This window comes from Amia ocellicauda, unplaced genomic scaffold, assembly GCF_036373705.1.
Source record: "Amia ocellicauda isolate fAmiCal2 unplaced genomic scaffold, fAmiCal2.hap1 HAP1_SCAFFOLD_75, whole genome shotgun sequence".
Taxonomy (NCBI): Eukaryota; Metazoa; Chordata; class Actinopteri; order Amiiformes; family Amiidae; genus Amia; species Amia ocellicauda.
Genome location: NW_027103002.1, coordinates 126,439 through 149,376, shown reverse-complemented (window position 1 = coordinate 149,376; position 22,938 = coordinate 126,439). Strand labels below are relative to the sequence as shown.

At 40.9% G+C, this 22,938-nt stretch overlaps 3 non-coding genes and 8 pseudogenes across 3 annotated transcripts; 1 reads left to right on the top strand and 10 right to left on the bottom strand.

Moving 5' to 3' along the window:
• Positions 1–93: 93 nt before the first annotated feature.
• LOC136742881 (uncharacterized) lies at positions 94–212 on the bottom strand (annotated as a pseudogene).
• Positions 213–429: 217 nt separating this feature from the next.
• On the bottom strand, positions 430–548 carry LOC136742730 (uncharacterized; annotated as a pseudogene).
• A 211-nt stretch (positions 549–759) lies between these two features.
• Positions 760–878, bottom strand: LOC136742771 (5S ribosomal RNA). Its single transcript, XR_010815046.1, has one exon. It is a non-coding gene; the product is annotated as a 5S ribosomal RNA (ribosomal RNA).
• Positions 879–1,088: 210 nt separating this feature from the next.
• On the bottom strand, positions 1,089–1,207 carry LOC136742755 (uncharacterized; annotated as a pseudogene).
• Positions 1,208–1,414: 207 nt separating this feature from the next.
• Positions 1,415–1,533, bottom strand: LOC136742926 (uncharacterized; annotated as a pseudogene).
• A 215-nt stretch (positions 1,534–1,748) lies between these two features.
• Positions 1,749–1,867, bottom strand: LOC136742930 (uncharacterized; annotated as a pseudogene).
• Positions 1,868–2,079: 212 nt separating this feature from the next.
• On the bottom strand, positions 2,080–2,198 carry LOC136742649 (5S ribosomal RNA). The gene has a single exon (XR_010815020.1). It is a non-coding gene; the product is annotated as a 5S ribosomal RNA (ribosomal RNA).
• A 224-nt stretch (positions 2,199–2,422) lies between these two features.
• On the bottom strand, positions 2,423–2,541 carry LOC136742837 (uncharacterized; annotated as a pseudogene).
• A 217-nt stretch (positions 2,542–2,758) lies between these two features.
• On the bottom strand, positions 2,759–2,877 carry LOC136742789 (uncharacterized; annotated as a pseudogene).
• A 218-nt stretch (positions 2,878–3,095) lies between these two features.
• LOC136742940 (uncharacterized) lies at positions 3,096–3,214 on the bottom strand (annotated as a pseudogene).
• A 16,530-nt stretch (positions 3,215–19,744) lies between these two features.
• LOC136742945 (U5 spliceosomal RNA) lies at positions 19,745–19,859 on the top strand. The gene has a single exon (XR_010815067.1). It is a non-coding gene; the product is annotated as a U5 spliceosomal RNA (small nuclear RNA).
• Positions 19,860–22,938: the final 3,079 nt, after the last annotated feature.

The window sequence follows — 22,938 nt, the reverse complement described above, 5'->3', positions numbered from 1 at the left end:
TAGCCATGTACGTGTACAATACTTCAATTATATCTCCTCCAGACAGAAAGAGAGTACTAAGAGCTGCGATGAAGATACCCAGGAGACGTAAAAAGCTTGCAGCACCTGGTATTTCCAGGAGGTCTCCCATCTAAGTACTGACCAGGCCCTGCCCCGTTTAGCTTCAGAGATCTGACGATATCGTGCGCGTTCAGGACGGTGTGGCCGAAAGCCAAGAGGGCCGGCTGCATGATGTCTCTGTAGGCTGGTGGGTATTGACGGAACTTCCAGCAAAAAAAAAAAAAAAAAAAAGAAAAATGGAGGGAATAATATCAGTGCAGCAAAGGCTGTTGAAAGTAGCAGGGTACGTGTACAATTCTTCAATAATATCTCCTCCAGACTGAAAGAGAGTATTAAGAGCTGCGATGAAGTTACCCAGGAGACGTTAAAAGCTTGCAGCACCTGGTATTTCCAGGAGGTCACCCATCCAAGTACTGACCAGACCCTGCCCCGTTTAGCTTCCGAGATATGATGAGATCAGGCGCGTTCAGGACGGTGTGGCCACAAGCCAAGAGACCTGGCTGCATGATGTCTCTTAAAGGCTGGCAAGTATTGACGGAACTTCCAGCAAAAAAAAAAATAGAAAAAGGGAGGGAAAAATATCAGTGCAGCAAAGGGTGTTGAAAGTAGCCGGGTACATGTACAATTCTTCAATTATATCTCCTTTAGACAGAAAGAGAGTATTAAGAGCTACGATGAAGTTACCCAGGAGACGTAAAAAGCTTGCAGCACCTGGTATTTCTAGGAGGTCTCCCATCCAAGTACTGACCAGGCCCTGCCCCGTTTAGCTTCCGAGATCTGACGAGATCGGGCGCGTTCAGGATGGTGTGGCCGCAAGCCGAGATGCCTGGCTGCATGATGTCTCTTAAAGGCTGGCGGGTATTGACGGAACAGCCAGCAAAAAAAAAAAAGAAAAATAGAGGGAAAAATACCAGTGCAGCAAAGGGTGTTGAAAGTAGCCGGGTACGTGTACAATTCTTCAATTATATCTTCTCCAGACAGAAAGAGAGTATTAAGAGCTACGGTGAAGTTCCCCAGGAGACGTAAAAAGCTTGCAGCACCTGGTATTTCCAGGAGGTCTCACATTTAAGTACTGACCAGGTCCTACCCCGTTTAGCTTCCGAGATCTGACAAGATCGGGCGCGTTCAGGACGGTGTGGCCGCAAGCCGAGATGTCTGGCTGCATGATGTCTCTTAAAGGCTAGCGGGTATTGACGGAATTTCCACCAAAAAAAAAGAAAAATGGAGGGAAATATACCAGTGCAGCAAAGGGTGTTGAAAGTAGCCGGGTACGTGTACAATTCTTCAATTATATCTCCTGGAGACAGAAAGAGAGTTTTAAGAGCTACGATGAAGTTACCCAGGAGACGTAAAAAGCTTGCAGCACCTGGTATTTCCAGGAGGTCACCCATCCAATTACTGACCAGGCCCTGCCCAGTTTTTATTCCGAGATCTGACGAAATCTTGCGTCTTCAGGACGGTGTGGCCTCAAGCCAAGAGGCCTGGCTGCATGATGTCTCTTAAAGGCTGGAGGGTATTGATGGAACTTCCAGCAAAAAACAAAAGAAAAAAGAAAAATGGAGGGAAAAATATCAGTGCAGCAAAGCGTGTTGAAGGTAGCCGGGTACGTGTACAATCCTTCAATTATATCTCCTCCAGACAGATAGAGAGTATTAAGAGCTACGATAAAGTTACCCAGGAGACGTAAAAGCTTGCAGCACCAGGTATTTCCAGGAGGTCTCACATTCAAGTACTGACCAGGTCCTGCCCCGTTTAGCTTCCGAGATCTGACGAGATCGGGCTCGTTCAGGACTTTGTGTCCGCAAGCCGAGAGGCCTGGCTGCATGATGTCTCTTAAAGGTTGGCGGGTATTGACGGAACTTCCAGCAAAAAAAAAAAAAAGAAAAATGGATGGAAAAATATCAGTGCAGCAAAGGGTGTTGAAAGTAGCCGGGTACATGTACAATTCTTCAATTATATCTCCTGCAGACTGAAAGAGAGTATTAAGAGCTACGATGAAGTTACCCAGGAGACGTAAAAAGCTTGCAGCACCTGGTATTTCTAGGAGGTCTCCCATCAAAGTACTGACCAGGCCCTGCCCCGTTTAGCTTCCGAGATCAGACGAGATCGGGCGCATTCAGGACAGTGTGGCCACAAGCCGAGAAGCCTGGCTGCATGATGTCTCTTAAAGGTTGGCGGGTATTGACGGTAATTCCAGCAAAAAAAAAAAAAAAAAAAAAAAAAAAGAAAAATGGATGGAATAATATCAGTGCAGCAAAGGGTGTTGACAGTAGCTGGGTACGTGTACAATACTTCAATTATATCTCCTCCAGACAGAAAGAGAGTATTAAGAGCTACGATGAAGTTACCCAGGAGACGAAAAAGCTAGCAGCACCTGGTATTTCCAGGAGGTCACCCATCCAAGTACTGACCAGGACCTGCCCCGTTTTGCTTTCGAGATCTGACGAGATCGGGCGCGTTCAGGCCGGTGTGGCCTCAAGCCAAGAGGCCTGGCTACATGATGTCTCTTAAAGGCTGGAGGGTATTGACGGAACTTCCAGCAAAATAAAAAAAAAAAGAAAAAAAAATGCAGGGAAAAATATCAGTGCAGCAAAGGGTGTTGAAAGTAGCCGAGTATGTGTACAATTCTTCAATTATATCTCCTCCAGACAGAAAGAGAGTATTTAGAGCTACGATAAAGTTACCCAGGAGACGAAATAACTTGCAGCACCTGATATCTCCAGGAGGTCACCCATCCAAGTACTGACCAGGACCTGCCCCGTTTTGCTTTCGAGATCTGACGAGATCGGGCGCGTTCAGGACGGTGTGGCTGCAAGCCAAAAAGCCTGGCTGCATGATGTCTCTTAAAGGCTGGTGGGTATTGACGGAACTTCCAGCAAAAAAAAAAAAAAAAAGAAAAAAAAATGGAGGGAACAATATCAGTGCAGCAAAGGGTGTTGAAAGTAGCCGGGTATGTGTACAATTCTTCAATTATATCTCCTCCAGACAGAAAGAGAGTATTTAGAGCTACGATAAAGTTACCCAGGAGACGAAATAACTTGCAGCACCTGATATCTCCAGGAGGTCACCCATCCAAGTACTGACGAACCCTTGCCCCGTTTAGCTTCCGAGATCTGATGAGATTGGGCGCGTTCAGGACTGTGTGGCCGCAAGCCAAGAGGCCTGGCTGCATGATGTCTCTTAAAGGCTGACGGGTATTGACGGAACTTCCAGCAAAAAAAAAATGGATAAAGAAAAATGGAGGGAAAAATATCAGTGCAGCAATGGGTGTTGAAAGTAGCCGGGTACGTGTACAATACTTCAATTATATCTCCTCCAGACAGAAAGAGAGTATTAAGAGCTACGATGAACTCACCTAAAGGATTATTAGGAACACCATACTAATACTGTGTTTGACCCCCTTTCGCCTTTAGAACTGCTTTAATTCTACGTGGCATTGATTCAACAAGGTGCTGAATGCATTCTTTAGAAATGTTGGCCCATATTGATAGGATAGCATCTTGCAGTTGATGGAGATTTGTGTGATGCACATCCAGGGCACGAAGCTCCCGTTCCACCACATCCCAAAGATGCTCTATTGGGTTGAGATCTGGTGACTGTGGGGGCCAGTTTAGTACAGTGAACTCATTGTCATGTTCAAGAAACCAATTTGAAATGATTCGACCTTTGTGACATGGTGCATTATCCTGCTGGAAGTAGCCATCAGAGGATGGGTACATGGTGGTCAAAAAGGGATGGACATGGTCAGAAACAATGCTCAGGTAGGCCGTAGCATTTAAACGATGCCCAATTGGCACTAAGGGGCCTAAAGTGTGCCAAGAAGACATCCCCCACACCATTACACCACCACCACCAGCCTGCACAGTGGTAACAAGACATGATGGATCCATGTTCTCATTCTGTTTACGCCAAATTCTGACTCTACCATCTGAATGTCTCACCTCTTTTTCCTATTTGTAGTGGAGATGAGTGGTACCCGGTGGGGTCTTCTGCTGTTGTAGCCCATCCGCCTCAAGGTTGTACGTGTTGTGGCTTCACAAATGCTTTGCTGCATACCTCGTTTGTAACGAGTGGTTATTTCAGTCAAAGTTGCTCTTCTATCAGCTTGAATCAGTCGGCCCATTCTCCTCTGACCTCTAGCATCAACAAGGCATTTTCGCCCACAGGACTGCCGCATACTGGATGTTTTTCCCTTTTCACACCATTCTTTGTAAACCCTAGAAATGGTTGTGCGTGAAAATCCCAGTAACTGAGCAGATTGTGAAATACTCAGACCGGCCCGTCTGGCACCAACAACCATGCCACGCTCAAAATTGCTTAAATCACCTTTCATTCCCATTCAGACATTCAGTTTGGAGTTCAGGAGATTGTCTTGACCAGGACCACACCCCTAAATGCATTGAAGCAACTGCCATGTGATTGGTTGATTAGATAATTGCATTAATGAGAAATTGAACAGGTGTTCCTAATAATCCTTTAGGTGAGTGTATATGTATGTATGTGTATGTATGTCCAATTGCTTTGACAATACAAATGAAATGAATTGAGAGAGAGAGAGAGAGAAAGAGAGAGAGAGAGGAATATGAGCTCCTAAAAAACATTTGTTTTTATACATAAGCGGATTTAATTTGTGATTTACAAATGAATATATAGCACTATAAACATACACAGAAGACATGGAATAGAAATTCAGAAGATAAAGTATTCAAAAAATAATAATTTTAAGAGAAACACAAAAAGAAGAAAGCAGAGAGACAGTTCAGGAAGAAAAGTCAGAAAAGAAAAGCTGAAGACAAGAATTGGAGGTAAGAGACAAATAATTAAACAAAAAAATATGTATTAATAAAATAAATAAGCATTCTCAGTAGTTGACTCAGCCAATGAAAATGCAGAGCTCCGATTTGAATAGAGTGACAGTAGGAGAGAGCCCAACTGCCACTGAGACTGATACAAATCTATCGAACAGCAGTCTGACTGCAGAGCTGCCTTTTGAAATCCGATACCCTGAAGACATTCGCTCTGCACAGGCTAAGAAGGACTACAAACAAGCTGTGATGAGAGCATCTCCTGAGACCCTCATCCTAGACTACACCGGTAAAGGAGAAAACAGGGTCAAGAACAATCTACTGTTCTACACCGCCTTTCACAAAACCCTGTGCCAGACATACCCCAATAACAACAAGAGGGGCATTAGCAGAGGCAGGCAGATCTCAGTGCTGGTAGAGAAAGACACAGACAGTGTGATGCTCACTTTTAATGTATACCACAACGGGACCATCATGGTGCAGGGCAGCGAGAGCAGCCTGGACCAATTATCTCTCGGCTTCCACACCTCAAAGCAGCAGACTGAGGTAGAGAAACACGAGCCAGAGCCGGCCACCCTGCAGTCTGCCCCCAGCCACACGGAGCCAGACAGTGCCCCATCTCCCACAGACTGCCCCCCTGTCTCCCCAAAACTCTCCAGCAACATTAAAACACTAAAGGAATGCCTATCAGTGCTGGAGCTGGAGTTTGCGGAGTTCAGGGAGCAGACCTTGAGCACCCTGGCCCAGACCTCCTTGTGTGATCAGCTCCGGGATGAGATGCACAGACTAAAGATGCAGCACAAGGCTGAGATCCATGAGCTGAGAGCAGCAGTGAGAGACCTGGAGGAGCAGAGACAAACCCTGAGGACGGAGCTGCGCAGAGCGAGGGAGGAGCTGACCAGGACACCCCAGCACAGCCAGCTAAGGAGCCTGCAGAGCCAGCTGGAGGAGCTAAGAGAGGAGCTACACATCACTGGAGCACAGAGACTGCACTGCACTGACCCCACAACACCTACAACCCCTGACGCACCCACTGATCCACCCACACTCCCCACCACTCCTGACACACCCACTATCACCAGACCTGCCACTAATACACAACCCCCTGAAACGCCACTCCCCCAAAATACACCCGCTGCCCCCACCACTCCCGACGCAAACCCGGAGTGGCAGGTCAACGCAGAGGTGGTCATTCTGAGCGAATCCAATGGGAAGTTCCTGGTTGAGAGGCGCCTCTTCCCTGGGCGAAAAGTGAAAAAGCTTTGGTGCTCCACAGCACAGAGAGCCCTGGAGCTGCTCTCCAAGAGGAGGCTTTGCCAAGTCAAACACATCCTCATCCACACCGGCACTAACGACCTGAGTGCCCGCAGGGGCGATGTGGCCTCAGCCCTGAGACAGGTAGCAACGAAAGCCACAGAGGAATTCCCAACTGCCAAAATCACCATCTCCACACTGCTGCCCCGCACAGACGTGCCCCTGCACATCATCCAGGCCATCAACGCAGAAGTGTCCCGAAGATGTGCCCTCCTCCCCAACGTCCACCTGGCACACCACTGAGACATCCAGCCACATCACCTGTATGACCACGTCCACCTCAACAAGACGGGTGTGAGGAAGGTCCGTTTTTAGTGTTTCTCTGAACACATCCAAGCTTACCTAGGCGCTACATATTATTTTCAATTACCCGTAATTCTGATCTGTATTTTGGCTTGTTAATAGAAGTTATTGAAGTTGGACTCCTAATTCAAAATAACCAATATGTATCTCAACGTAATTTACTGACAGACATCACTCTTTATCACTTTCACTTTTGAAGGAACTGCTTTGTATTCTGTGTATTGTTTTATTGTAGTGCTGCTTCCTTTCTTGGCCAGGTTTTACTTGCAAAAGTGATTTTATTCTCAATGTAAGCTCAAAGTCAAATAGTTTAAATAAGAAAACAATGTATTGAAATGAGAACATCATGAACCTGTGTAATTGTGCTGAAGGACAAGCACTGAAAGCAGAGAGAATTTTGTGTTTGGCATTGAATAGCCTTAAAGAAAACTATGCCGTTTTTGGAAACTTTCATATTTAAGTTGAATGTAGGCAAAAACATTCCAGTCACTCTGAAGAGAGAATACAGTTTACTGTTCGAATAAGTAGCCCCTGAATTGAAGATAAAAATCAAAAGTGCTGTTCGTAATTAGTTTACACTTTTACATCAGATGTCTTGTTTTTGCGTTCCAAATTGAGGAGTTGTGGCATATAATGTAAATGAAGTTAGTTCACTAGTAGTGCGATTTCTACGTTGTGTATGTGTGTTTGTATATATGAACTCATACATTTTTTAAAGATTGTATTTGGAAAACAAATTCAGGTATAGCACGTGTCCCCCTTTTGAATGGGTTCTATATATAACATTTTAAAACGAATGGTTCTGTATAGAACGCTATGTTTGGGGGTTCTTCATGTAACCCCTTTGAAGGGGTTCTACATAGAACCATAAAGGGATCCACCAGAGCGATTACTCGAGGAACCCTTTATGGTTCTGTGCAGAACAATTTCTTCTAAGAGTGTGGAGTGTCGCCACACAATTTCTCTCAGAGGGCTTTTGACCAATGGCAATCCAATCCTGAATGACGTCACCACTATCCTGTTGTACTTTATGCGAGAGATGTATTAAGTAGTTTATAATGAGAAGAATAACAATAATCACCTGTTTTTCATAGGTTTTGTATCCATGGTCTCCTTCATATTAGGAAAGGAAGTTGATCCATAGCCTACTCAGAGACAACTGAGAGTTGGTCTCTGAGCAGCAGCACAAAGGGGTCGAGTCTCTCAATGTCCGTGTGTTGGAGATATTCCACCATATTGGTCCCAGCCTTTAAAACAATGTTAAAGAAGATGTTAAAGATATTGTAGAAATATATTGCAGAAGAGCAGAACTACAATCACACTTTTTCAATGCTATTGCTGTTTTCTACCTCCCTGGTGAGGTACCAATGCGGGAAGTTTGAGAGAGTATTTCTAAAATGTGTATGATCCAATACACACAGTTATTTAAAAAGCTGACGTCTTGTACATGCTCACCAGAACCAAGCCTAATTAAATAACACATTTAATATTAAATAAGTACATGTGCAGTAGCAACTTGGACAATTACAGATCCCCAGGTCAAAACACAACAGAAAGACATGGAAGATCGTATTTTCAAATCACATCTGTGGCCCCCATAACTGTAATTTGGTATTAGTGGGTCAAAGGATTTATTTGGTTCAAGTGATAATAAGATCATATTTTGAAAACAAACACTACAGGATGTCATATTTAAAATGACTGTGAGTACCTTTCTTTAGTGACGGTTCTGAGGGGGGCAGGGATTAGTTGAGTGTGCTAATTGGAGCTGTGAAGTGTGCAGAGAAAATACAAATGTTTTCTTTTAATATGAAAACAAAGAACTTTTTTTTAACACCGACCTGGGATTGTGTTTCTTTCCAAGTTTCCTTATTGTTTCTGAGAAGAGACTGTTCACTTGCAAAGTGAACTGGACCCGTGTGACTCGCAGGTAAGGAGAGCCCGTGTTGAACTAAGATGGCTACAGTGAGTTTTCCTGGACAAAGCTCGGGCAAAGGATAGCGCAGAGTGCACCTGCACCTGAGATTGTGTTGAGAAGCTTTGTGATAAGAGCAGGTAAAGAGGGAAAAGAAACACAAGTATTTTCTTTGTTTGAAGAACACATTTTGTTTTAACTGAAACGGGACTACAACTTTTGAAAGGGAAATAGTTGCTAGTGCACTGTATTTTTATTGAGTTTATTAGAAGAAAAAAGCTTATATTTTGGACAGAACGAACTCGTTTGGCATGCAACTAGCAGCAAACGATGTGAAGCAAACAAAACAGTTAGCAAGTTAGCAAGTTACAGTCTGTCCTAGGTCCGGGGGTGCTTATGGTTGTTTATGGGTTCCCTTACCTTAGCCAGTGTCATGTACGGGTGTCCGTACCTTACTGGAGTGTTTGTTTTTATTATAATATATATACATAATATAATATATAATAATGTAATATTTCAGATAAATCGTCACAGTGAGTGACACCAGCATTATTGGTTTTTTGAGAAATAAAAAAACAGAATGTAGAGAAGAAAATGTTGGAAGGAAGTTGGGAGAAAGACTGGTCTCCGAAGGAGCACCGGGACTGGTGGAAGCAACAACAACCAGATAAGACAGAGAAAGGAATTGTGATATTGTGTCAGGTTGGTGAGAATCAAGAAAAGAAAATAACAGAAATGGAAGATCATCATAAACAGTAATGTGAATTGAGAGAAGAAGTTGTGAAAAATACGATAGAATTAATAGAACTACAAGGCAAATTAGAAGGGCAAGAAAAGTGGTCAGAAAAGGTGAAGGTGTAGGTGCGCGATGTGCTGCCGTGTTAGGAGCGCGTCGCGACACAGATCACTCCGAGGACGACAGGCCCGATTGGGATGATTTAGATCGCAAAGCATGGGAATATGAAAAAGGAGGTTTTGCTAGCGCTCCTCCCCCATATAATCCGGAATATAAATCAATCACTGATTTTGGTTATAATAATACATTGTATCCAGATCTGACCGCTCTGAAAACGGTCCCAGCTGCACCCATGCAAGTCAAAACTAGACAGAGTAAAGAGGAAGGTCAATCAATAGTCTATACGACTAAAACCCATGTCCCCTTCTCCCCAGGAGAAAAAGAAATGATATGGGCGTCCCTCCCAAAATTAAAACCAAACCAGGGTAACACAACTTTTTGGGATATTCTAGATGAAAAGATGGTTATTCACCTCCTTCACCCGCACGATGTACACATCATCGTGAAGGCTAAATGTCCGCCCAACATTTGGATACAGTTACTACGAGAATATCAGACCGGGGAGTGGGCTAATGTAGCCTCTACAGATGAGGAGGAAATAACAGAACTTTTTCACAATGGATCAAGAAAACTGAGATAGTGAAATAATGAAATAATCGAGTGGGATTATTTGACATTTTATTCTAAATAATCATAAGCTTAAATAATAAGTTATAAGGGCTGTTTGAGACACTGCAGGGTCAATAAAACATGCCACAGATCGGATATCTGAATTATCTTTAGATATCAATGTGTATGTGCTTTGTGTGTTTATGAATATGTATAGTTTGAAGGTGATATAAGGTAAATGTCTATGTTTTGGCAATCATTTTAGAATTATATTTAAAAATGTAACAACAGATTTATCATATTCATGAGGATCTTTGGCTCTATACAGAGTGCCTCAAGCATCAGAAATCAGAAAGAAAGACTATTATAAGAAAAGTAATCCAAAATATACATTGAATAAACAGATGGATAATAATAGTAATACATAAATAGTCATGGTGTCTCCACAAGAAGAACCAGAATTTGTTTGTTAAACATCATGTTATGGACAAGCTCTGTCAAAAGTCAAATTCAAGGAAACGAAAGGCTAGAAGAGAGCCTGGTGCAGCCCTGACAGCCTGTGAAAGCAGGAGAATGTAAACAGTCTGGTGACATGTTACAGTCTTTCAGAAAATGTTTGGTTATTGGTGCCTAGCATATAATACCTGAAATGAAAGTCAAAGTAGACCATGGTTTTAAGATGAGTGATGTAGGAAAAGGGTAAGATACCGCAGAAGTATAAGATTACAACTATAGAATAAGTAAGCTCAAGTAATATAAAATGCTTTACAGGAGAAAAGTAAGAATGGAAAGGAAGAGTAAAAGAGAAGGTGTCCTAGGATTATGGGAATCATTATTGAGATCAATGGCCTATTGGCTAATATATTGTTAGGTACATATATGACTTCAATAAACGAATAATGGAGTGACATCTGTATAAATATAAATAAAACATATTGATAAAAAAACCTGAATACATTTCTTGTAAGAAATTAAGAATAGGAGAAAGAATAGCTGTTAGAATGCAGAGCAATGTTAACCAAAGTTGAAGAGGGTTTGAGTAAGTTGACGAGGGTCTGAGTAAGTTGATAAGGCTTGGGAAGCAGGAAAAGGCGAGTTTGATGTGTGTGAGACAAATGTGCTGCCACTTTTAGCACAGAGAGCTTCTGATGGTGATTGAATGAAACGTGGGAAAATAAATAAACTTGATGTAGGATAAATTAATAAATAATTGAATGAGATATGAGCCGCAGAGACCTCCCACATTGGAAAGTGGACTATAGCAGATAATCCTCTCCTCTCCCAGGGCAGGGTGATTAAGTGGGGACGCGTGTGAAGAGTGCAGGTGGACCCAGGTGAGTTGTGAAAGAAAGAAGAAACAAAAATAATAAGGCACGCGTGCAAACAATCAAAATAATACTAAGTGAATAACAAATTAAACAATAAAGTGAAAGATAATCAACACACAAAATAATGGCAATATAGAACCAAACAAAATACACAAGCCATATTGCATAAAGTGAAGTGAAATATAAATATAATAAGTAATGGTGATTAAGGAGCTAATTAACACCGTCCGTGACATTTACATTGGTTGGGTGTGTGGATACCAGTAATAATTTTTGTTTTATTGAAATACAAAATAATTCTATTTTTCCGAAGTGCTGAACTTTAATACAGTCTAGAAAGATTAATATTTTTTGTCTTGGGCTATATTATTATTACCATAGTTTTTCTATTGTATAAGTATCTTGGAGTAGAGGCATAGGTGGGCATGTGGGCAGAGGAGTAGGAAGGCCGGTCAAGCAAATAAGCTTGCTAAGGTACGCAGCAGCAGCAAGCAGCCCCCCCATCCAGCCAGCCAGCCAGTCTGGCTGGCAGTGACTGAGTGGTTGACAGACGGCAAGCAACGGAATGTACGTGCTCTGTGATGTCATAGCAGTCAGCTGAGAGAGGCTCGTGATGTCATCGCTGAGCTGGCTGGCTGGCTGGCTGGCTGGCGGACTGGCTGGCTCTGTGTGTGTGTGTGTTTGTGTGTGTGTCTGTTTTTCTGTTTGTCAGTCTGTCTGTCTGTCTCTCTCTCCCTCTCAATTCATTTGTATTGTCAAAAGCAATTGGACATACATACATTCATACATATATATATATATATATATATATACATACATACATACATGCTAGAAAGTCATTACTATGTTATCTTAAAGGCTAACTAAGCAGAACATATATCATTATCGAACAGAGTTCATAGGTCTATACATGGTATTAGGGAACAGGCACGTAGGTCATTCTGTTTGACATTGTCTCCAAGGTTCTCATTGTAAATAACAAAGAGAAATCAAACTACCTTATGGCCTCCTGACCTTCTAGCTTGACCTTATCTTTCTTAAGTATACAAGAGAGAAAAACAGTTGTGAGAAAAGAATTTCTAACTTTCCTTCCACACATACATATATACATACATACATACATACATACATACATACAAACCAGAGGCATGCAAAAAAATATAAAGAGGAAGAAAATGTTGTATAGCACATACAAAAGGGATGGTGATGAAACAAAATACATAGAATATGTTGAGCTGCAAAGAGATCTTAAGAAAGGGATCAGGAAAGCAAAGAGGGAAATAGAAAGAAACATAGCTCTTGGAGCTACAACCAATGCAATGAGCTTCAAAATTACAACAGCAAGCGGTCAATTAAGGAGGAGGTGAAACAGATAAAGGGCAAAAATGGAGGTATCTTGGAAAACGAACAAGATGTGGCAAATATTCTAAATGAGTATTTCACAGAGGTTTGTACAAAAGAAAAAACAGATGACATGCCACAGGTTGACAATCAATCCAGTCAAACCCTAAGAGAGATCAGGATAAATGAGGAGGAGGTACTAAAGGGACTAGCAGAATTAAAATCAAACAAATCACCTGGGCCAGATGGGATATTTCCAACAGTACTTAAAGAAATGAGGGAAATTATGTATAGGCCGTTAACTCGATTATTTCTAATGACACTTAGAACAGGGGATGTTCCCACTGACTGGAAGACAGCAAATTTCATACCAATCCACAAGAAAGGGGACAAAACTGAGCCAGGAAATTACAGACCAATCAGTCTCACCTGCATCACCTGTAAAATGTTGGAAAAAATGATTAGACAGAAAATAGAGGAGCATCTCAATGAAAACCATATTCTTGGAGATAGTCAACATGGGTTTAGACGAGGCAGATCATGTCTTACTAACTTAATACATTTTTTTGAACATGCAACTGCAGCTGTAGATCACGTGAAAGCATATGATATGATATACTTAGATTTCCAAAAAGCTTTTGATAAGGTTCCACACCAAAGACTGATCCTCAAATTGGAAGCTGTAGGCATTCAGGGTCATGTAAGTAGATGGATTATGAACTGGTTGATGTATAGGAAACAGATTAGAGGAGTCACTTCTAACTGGAGTGAGGTTGTTAGTGGAGTTCCACAGGGATCAGTACTAGGGCCTTTGCTTTTTCTAATCTATATTAATGATCTGGACTCTGGGATACTTAGCAACCTTGTCAAATTTGCAGATGATACTAAAATAGGTGGCTTAGCAGATACAATCTTGGCAGCACATGCTATTCAGAGGAACTTAGATAAATTCAGTTGTGGGCTGACACCTGGCAAATGAAATTCAATGTGGACAAGTGCAAGGTAATACATGCAGTAAAACAAAAATGTCCACTATAATTACACTATGGGAGGTACAGATCTAGATGAAGTAATGCATGAGAAAGACCTAGGAATCTATGTGGATTCACTTTCTCCATCCAAACAATGTGGGGAAGCAATACAAAAGGCATACAGAATGCTAGGGTATATCGTCAAAAGTGTAGAATTTAAGTAATGTTAAGACTGTACAATGCGCTAGACCTCATCTGGAATACTGTGTACAGTTCTGGGCACCACACTTCAAGAAGGATATTGCTGCTTTAGAGACAGTTCAGAGGAGAGCAACCAGACTTATTCCAGGTCTGAAGGGAAAGTCCTACTCGGAGAGACTGAGGGAACTGAACCTTTTCACCCTGGAACAGAGGAGATTACGTGGGGACTTGATCCAAGTCTTCAAAATCATGAAAGGTTCCTCAAACCAGAGGAGCTTTTCCAGATCAGCAGGGACACACGCACCAGGGGACAACAAATGGAAATTGGGCTTCAAGGCATTCAAGATGGAAAGTGGTAGAAGCTGAAAGTTTGGGAACATTTAAAAATAGACTGGATAGGATCCATGGATCACTTAGATATTAATGGACACCAAACGAGCATGATGGGTCGAATGGCCTCCTCTCGTGTGTAAACTTTCTTATGTTCTTATGTTCTTATGAATGTTCCCTAAGCATGTTTCAAATGTTCCCTAATTTATGTTACAAATGTGCCTTAGCACCTCTCTCTCTCTCTCTCTCTCTCTCTCTCTCTCTCTCTGTCTCAATTCAGTGCATTTGTATTGTCAAAGCAATTGGACATGCATACATACATACATACATATATATGGAAAATAAACAATATGTGTACATCTCTGCATTAATGGTGCCCTAACAGATGTGCAAGTTACATGACAGACAGACAGACAGACACTCACACACACTTTCACACACACACACACACACACACTTTCACAGACAGACAGATAGACAGACAGACACACACACACACACACACACACACTTGTATACCTGACACGTATAGAAGACTGGATAGGGAGATATAAATAGCAATGGGGAGACTCTTGTACTTGGTGTGGCTCTATCCATATAGTGGGGCCAGCAGCCACTTAGCAGGTGTAGCAATAGAAGCTCAGCCTGGGGAGACTGGATTTAGCATTTCCTCTCCATTTTGATAACTATCCATAATCATTTCTGCAAAATACTTCTATGATACCTATGTATGTTTTTTACTTGTACTATATTATACTATCAAGTATCAGTGTACACATACAATGTGACCTGTTACATTAATACAGAGGCCACGGAAGGCCAGATCAGTAATAGCCACTGTCCCCTGATATTACACTTTTTTACAATCACTTTGGCTCTCATTTCAGAACCTTGATGTCATTTTTCAAAACTCTAGACACAAAACTCACACCCGATGATCAAAATGCACATTTTTCAATTGCTTGGATACAATACACATCAACCTCAGATCATTTGTTCATTGAACTAAAATGATACAACTTAACGTCAAAGTATTACCATTTCAAAATGCAATTCACACATTACATCTGAGATCACTGTCTATTCATTTCATTACAAAGATCTAACTATCAATTGATACAGCTGCTCAAAATGATAAGTGACTGTTGCATTACTCTTAATTCATAGTTTTATGGAAACTGACGAACAGTATTCCATGTTTCGATCATGACAGTTTCAGGATAATGAGATCCATTGACACCAATAACCGAGGAGCATGAACCAGTTGGACTACATTATCTATGGATGTAATATTTCATCATCATTCATCATCATGTAGCACTTTTCCACACCATGTTTTCAGTGTGGAAGGAAAGTTAGAAATTCTTTCTCTAATACCTGTTTTTCTCTCTTGTATACTTAAGAAAGATAAGGTCAAGCTAGAAGGTCAGGCCAGAAGGTAGTTTGATTTCTGTTTGTTATTTACGATGAGAATCTTGGAGACAATGTCAAACAGTATGATTGAAGTGCCTGCTCCCTAATCCATGTGTTGATCTATGAACTCTGTCCTATAATGATATAAATTCTGCTTAGCTAACTTTTAAGATAACATAGTAATGACTTTCTGATTATAACCAGCTCTTTGATTTTTGTGTATAAAAGCTCTGACTGTTAAAATGAAGGCAGAGCGACTTTGGGATCTTCTTGAGTCACTGTTCCTCTCCACGCTGCGTGTATTAAAGGCATTGCAACTAACGCTCCAACCTGGTTGAAGATGATTGTTCTTCCACATCAGATTTGACATTACTGTATGTATGCAGGCCCTTGTAATTGCTTTTCCAATACTGCCAACTGGTTATTGATGATTGATTTCACATTGTGGTACGAGTATCGAGTGAAATGAGTGCTATCCACCCGAGCAACACAGTGATAACATGGAGCCGGCAGGTGATCCAGGTCACAATAGAGGTCAAGCAGTGGGAGGAGGAAGACGTGGTGGTCAAAGGAATGGAAGGGGACATGCACCCCTTCTGAGAGGTGGTCGTGGGCCTCGTCATAGAGGAGGGCTTAGGCCTCACCAGAGAGGCAGCCATGGGCCTCATTTGAGAGGTGTTGGGGGAACGTGGTAGAGGACAAGGCCACGGACCAGACAGCGGCAGCAACAGCAAATAGTGTCCAGTGAAATCCGAGAAATAGTTGTAGAACATGTTGTAAATCATGGCATGACCATGACTGAGGCAGCTACAAAGATTCAATCAAACCTCAGAATCAACTCAGGATCAACTGTGGCCTCAATCATCAGAAATGTCCGTACTGAGAAGCGGCAAGTCTTCAGCATGCACTAAACATTAGGCTACTCTCAATTGTCAAATGACTGTATACTGCATACCAATGTGTAGCACAGAGTATAGTGTGCCTTTTGAAAGAAATGCAGACAGAGTGAAGCAGCTGATGACTGAGTATGTTCAGGTATGTTCAGTTTCAAGATGCCTCTTGTGAAAAATGGTTGTGAGAACCTGAACCTGAACACAGGGCTGATGGAAATTTAGAAGTACAGTAATCAATCCTTTGTTTTGCTTTTTACACTAAGCCAGGTGAGGAACACTGCAGTTGACATTTTACTGTAGTTTTGTTCTTTTTTGTAGCTAATTATTGTTGCATGGATTCAAAGAAACCTATGGTGTGATTTGATTGTATTGCATCAATACATTTCAGATTTTGTTCAATGATTCCACTGTGTCTGTAGTATTCTCTCTACTAGTCCTTTTACAGTGATGTATTTATGTGTAGTACCATAATGAAACATGTATCACATATTTTGTACTACAATATTTAATGATTGTACGAACAACTACACAGTGAAACTATCGGTATCTTCTGTGTTACTATGTTACTATGGTATTTCATGATAAATGAGTTATTTGAACCAACAAGTCTGCAAGTGCAAGGTTTCTTTAAAGATATGAATGCACAATGCAATGTTTTGAACATTGGACAGCCTGTGTTACAAGTGATGACCGTTTTGAGTTTTGTGTCTAGAGTTTTGAAAAATGACATCAAGGTTCTGAAATTAGTGACAAAGTGATTGTAAAAAACTGTATATTCGTCCTATTTAATGTGCTCTTTTAAAATGTACTTTTCTTTTTTATGTTGCCATTTCTGTTCTACCAATGTTTCAGTTGTTAGCCAAAGATTGACAGAGTACATCTCATACACACAGGCCAGACAGCAAAGATTTCTTTTTGAAATTCAATTACAAATGCTGCATGAACTCATCAATACGATTAGAGCTCCTGAAAGCAATATAACTAACTCACTCTACAGCATCTCATTAGCAGTGAAAAGAAACCAAGAAAGTTGGGACAGTCGACTGTTTACCACTATGTAACATCACCTTTTCTTTTAATAACACTTATTAAGCACTTGGGCACTGAAGACACCACTTGGTTAAGTTTAGCAAGCGGGATTTTCCCCCATTCATCCATTATGCATTTCCTCAGCTGCGCAACTGCACAGGGCCTTCGTTGTCTTAATTTGCACTTCATAGTGCGCCACACATTCTCAATTCGGAGACAGGTCAGGACTGCAGGCAGGCCATGCTAGCACCCGCACTCTCTGCCTACGCAACCATGCGCTTGAAATCTGGGCAGAATGTGGTTTGGCGTTATCCTGCTGAAAAATGCAGGTACGTCCCTGGAAAAGACGATGTCTGGATGGCAGCATATGTTGCTCCAAAATGTGTACATCTCTTTCTGCAAAAATGGTGCCCTTACAGATGTGCGAGTTACATGACAGACACTCATACACACTGTCACACCCATACACACACAAACACACACTTTCACAGACAGACACACGCACACACACACACACACACACACACTTTCACAGACAGACAGACAGACACACACACTTTCACACACAATCACTTTCACAGACAGACACACACACACACTTTCACACAGAGACAGACACACACACACTTACATACATACATACATACATACATACAGTGAGGGAAAAAAGTATTTGATCCCCTGCTGATTTTGTACGTTTGCCCACTGACAAAGAAATGATCAGTCTATAATTTTAATGGTAGGTGTATTTTAGCAGTGAGAGACAGAATAACAACAAGAAAATCCAGAAAAACGCATTTCAAAAAAGTTATAAATTGATTTGCATGTTAATGAGGGAAATAAGTATTTGATCCCCTATCAATCAGCAAGATTTCTGGCTCCCAGGTGTCTTTCATACAGGTAACAAGCTGAGATTAGGAGCACTCTCTTAAAGGGAGTGCTCCTAATCTCAGCTCGTTACCTGTATAAAAGACACTTGTCCACAGAAGCAATCAATCAATCAGATTCCAAACTCTCCACCATGGCCAAAGAGCTGTCCAAGGATGTCAGGGACAAGATTGTAGACCTACACAAGGCTGGAATGGGCTACAAGACCATCACCAAGCAGCTTGGTGAGAAGGTGACAACAGTTGGTGCGATTATTCGCAAATGGAAGAAACACAAAATAACTGTCAGTCTCCCTCAGTCTGGGGCTCCATGCAAGATCTCACCTCGTGGAGTTTCAATGATCATGAGAACGGTGAGGAATCAGCCCAGAACTACATGGGAGGATCTTGTTAATGATCTCAAGGTAGCTGGGACCATAGTCACCAAGAAAACAATTGGTAACACACTATGCCGTGAAGGACTGAAATCCTGCAGCGCCCGCAAGGTCCCCCTGCTCAAGAAAGCACATGTACAGACCCGTCTGAAGTTTGCCAATGAACATCTGAATGATTCAGAGGAGAACTGGGTGAAAGTGGTCTCAGATGAGACCAAAATCAAGCTCTTTGCCATCAACTCAACTCGCCGTGTTTGGAGGAGGAGGAATGACCCCAAGAACACCATTCCCACCATCAAACATGGAGGTGGAAACATTATGCTTTGGGGCTGTTTTTCTGCTAAGGGGACAGGACAACTGCACCGCATCAAAGGGACGATGGACGGGGCCATGTACCGTCAAATCATGGGTGAGAACCCTAAGCCAGGGCATTGAAAATGGGTCAAATACTTATTTCCCTCATTAACATGCAAATCAATTTATAACTTTTTTGAAATGCATTTTTCTGGATTTTCTTGTTGTTATTCTGTCTCTCACTGCTAAAATACACCTACCATTAAAATTATAGACTGATCATTTCTTTGTCAGTGGGCAAATGTACAAAATCAGCAGGGGATCAATTACTTTTTTCCCCCACTGTACATACATATATATGGAAAAGAAACATTACAAGTATAAATCACAATAAGATGTAATAAAGTACAGATAAACAAAGTGTAATAAAATGTGATCTGTTTGAAAATGCAGGGACGTCACTGGAAAAGATGATGTCTGGATGGCAGCATATGTTGCTCCAAAATGTGTACATCTCTTCTGCAAAAATGGTGCCCTCACAGATGTGCGAGTTACATGACAGACAGACAGACAGACACTCACACACACTGTCACACCCACACACACACTTTCACAGAGAGACATATACACACACACACACACACACACACACACACTTTCACACAGAGACAGGCACACACACGTACAGACACACACAATAACTTTCACGCAGAGACAGACACACACACACACACACACACACACACATACATACATACATATGGAAAAGAAACAATACTTTTATAAATCACAATAAGATGTAATAAAGTACAGAAAAACTAAATGTAAGAAAATGTGATCTTTAATACACACAAATATGTATGGCTGGTCGGATGCGTCTTGGACTCGGGTTCCTCTTCATTACGTATAACGCTTTTGCCTTTTGCTAAAGCTTTCCGTGGAGGGGATCGTGGGTGAGTTTGTACCATTCTTGGGGGGCTCTGCCTTGTTGGGGCGGAGCTGTGATCCAGGTGAACAGCAGATCGGGCATAGGTGGGCATGTGGGCAGAGGAGTAGGAAGGCCGGTCAAGCAAATAAGCTTGCTAAGGTACGCAGCAGCAGCAAGCAGCCCCCCCATCCAGCCAGCCAGCCAGTCTGGCTGGCAGTGACTGAGTGGTTGACAGACGGCAAGCAACGGAATGTACGTGCTCTGTGATGTCATAGCAGTCAGCTGAGAGAGGCTCGTGATGTCATCGCTGAGCTGGCTGGCTGGCTGGCTGGCTCTGTGTGTGTGTGTGTCTGTGTCTGTCTGTTTTTCTGTTTGTCAGTCTGTCTGTCTGTCTCTCTCTCTCTCTCTCTCTCTCTCTCTCTCTCTCTCCCTCTCAATTCAATTCATTTGTATTGTCAAAGCAATTGGACATACATACATACATACATACATACATATATGTAGCGTAAGGTACACTTATACATTTCAATTAAAGAAGTGAATTCATAGTATCACCTTATCACGAATCCTGGAGTCTTGTAGAACTCAATTTCTGTAATAATTGGACGCAGACACCAATTCCAAAGATATAAATTGTCAAATTTATTTAAAAACAAAGACTAAATGTAGCACTACACTAATTATACAAAAGGGAAAAACTAATTAAAATTCAACTCTAGATCAACAAATCAAAGACAAATCACTTCCGTGACCAAATCAAAGACCATGGGATCCCATAGGATAACACACAAATCGTTAAACAAAAAAGGTTATAAACACATTGACTACAATACCGGTTAGTAATTCTAGGAATCACTAAGAAACAGTTGAAAGTGCTAAATTGCAGTTTCAGAAGATGAAAAAAAACTGTAACTGATGGGATATGTAGTACTTTATACTCGAGTGGTCTATGCGATTACACCCTGTTGGTGTTATTAAGAACGCCAAGTACCAGAATGCAGAGCGGGACTGTTTTTTGTGCCGTGACTTGTCGGGGGAAAAAGGCGCAGAAAAAACGGACGAGAAGGTGAAGGTAGTATGGCGGTGATGCACGCGTTGGTGAAGTGGGAAAGCGGGGTCGACAAAGACTCTTACAGCGTGATTCCCACTGCTTGCTTTCGCAATTTTGATTTATTCAGCATTGCTGATGATGACGAAGAGACGACTCGAAACTTCAGAGCAGAGTGGAGAGACACGAACAAACCTCCAAAAGGTGGATGGCCTGTCCATGAAGCGCAGATCATTATGACTGGTAACAATGTTTATTTAAAAAAAAAACATTAAAGTCTTTACATGCTATTTGATATATACAATCACAGTATATTTGAAATGAATGTTTAAGTTATTAATGTGTTGTACTTCTAACATACTCTTATAACATGGTAGGTGGTGGTGAGGGCGCTAAAAACTCGTCATACTTGACTGGCATTTGTAAGAACGATTTATTGTGTGTTGTGCTTTACAATAAAATCCCCCAAATCACAAAATAAATTAAACCAGATATAATTTAACTTCAGTTTTGATTCAGTGTTGGCTGTTCATCTTAATTTGTATGGTCAAAGCACAGTATTTTTATGACACATAAATATAATCCCCAAATATCTGTGGACATAATGCAGGGTTTTATTTATTTTATTTTTATTTTAGGAAAAGAAGGCGAACTAAGAAGAAAACTTAATGACCTAACAAAAATGCCCTGTCCTAAAATGAAGAGAGTACCTAAACCAAACAAAAAACTTCAAATTTCAGATGATAGTGACCTTGATGAACCACAGTTACCGGTGAGATAATTACTGCACATATTAAATAAATGTATTGCAGGATTGTTTTTTTTAAATCATATTCATATATATATATATTCATTTTAAACTCTTTTCCTCTCTGAATACAGCACAAAATAAGAAAGAAAACCGATGGAGCTTCAAGAATTAGATCCCGTCATATTCTACAGACATTTAAAGAGTCCAGTGAAGTTGAGCTACAGCAAAAAGTTAAGCAGCTCGAAAAGGAAAACACAAGACTTAAAAATGAAAACCAATGTCTTCGAAACCGTATGGTTGATGGTAAGTTTTTTTATTTATAGCAAATAATTCCTTACCTTGATAAATGTTATTCTTCAGTAATTTAGATTCCAGAGTAATGTATTATAGTTGATCATACTGAAGTAATCTAGAACCACAATACAGACTCTTAATGTGCACTGTCTAATAGTTTAATAATACTGATTATTAAATAAAGTTTTTCAACATAACTTCATAATCCTACATTAATGACTATATGCATTACATTAGACCTGGTAATTCTTGTATTTTATCTTTTTTATTTTTTTCGTAGCTAATGTTAATGACCCACAAAAAGATCAGTTTGCCAATAACATAGAGCAAGTCTCTCAAGTATAATTGCAGGCATTGATGGTTTTGTTTTCACTTTGTATTAAATATATTACTAGAAATGATTATCATTTAATACTAAGGTTTTTTTCTCCAGAGATTCCAGACCTTTTGGACAATCTGAAAAAAATTGTAACAAAAGCCACATTTATCAGCAATGAAGACAAAAGTGTGTCACCATCAAGTGGTTCTGACAGCCCCACAGCAAATTGTTCTGAATCTGACAAAGAATCACCAAAACAGGTATAACACTCTTGGTCTACAATATTACAAAGACAAGGTAAAAATATATATATTGAAAACAAATATTGGTTGTAAACAATCTAATGATGCTACATTATCAGTTATATTCATAGTTATAGTTGATAATAAGAATGTAATTGAATTATGGGTGTCACAGATTCACTGACTTTATTATGTCTGTAAATTAATAAACTTAGAATTGAGACATACTGTGGTCTTTAATAACACATTTCTGTAACAAAATCACAGCCTTACTGATAATGTATTCCACTTAACATAATATAAGAATAGTTTGGGGATAAACTTGTTTTTTATTTACCATTGTCTTTTAGGTGGAAATATTCCCAGGCACTGGAGTTTACATTGACAAACTGTCCTGGATCCTTGCAGAGAGGTGCAGCACGAATACGTCATATGCAAGAACCCTGACGGTTGCTGTCTTTGACTTTCCAACATTATTAAAGAGCAATCTTCG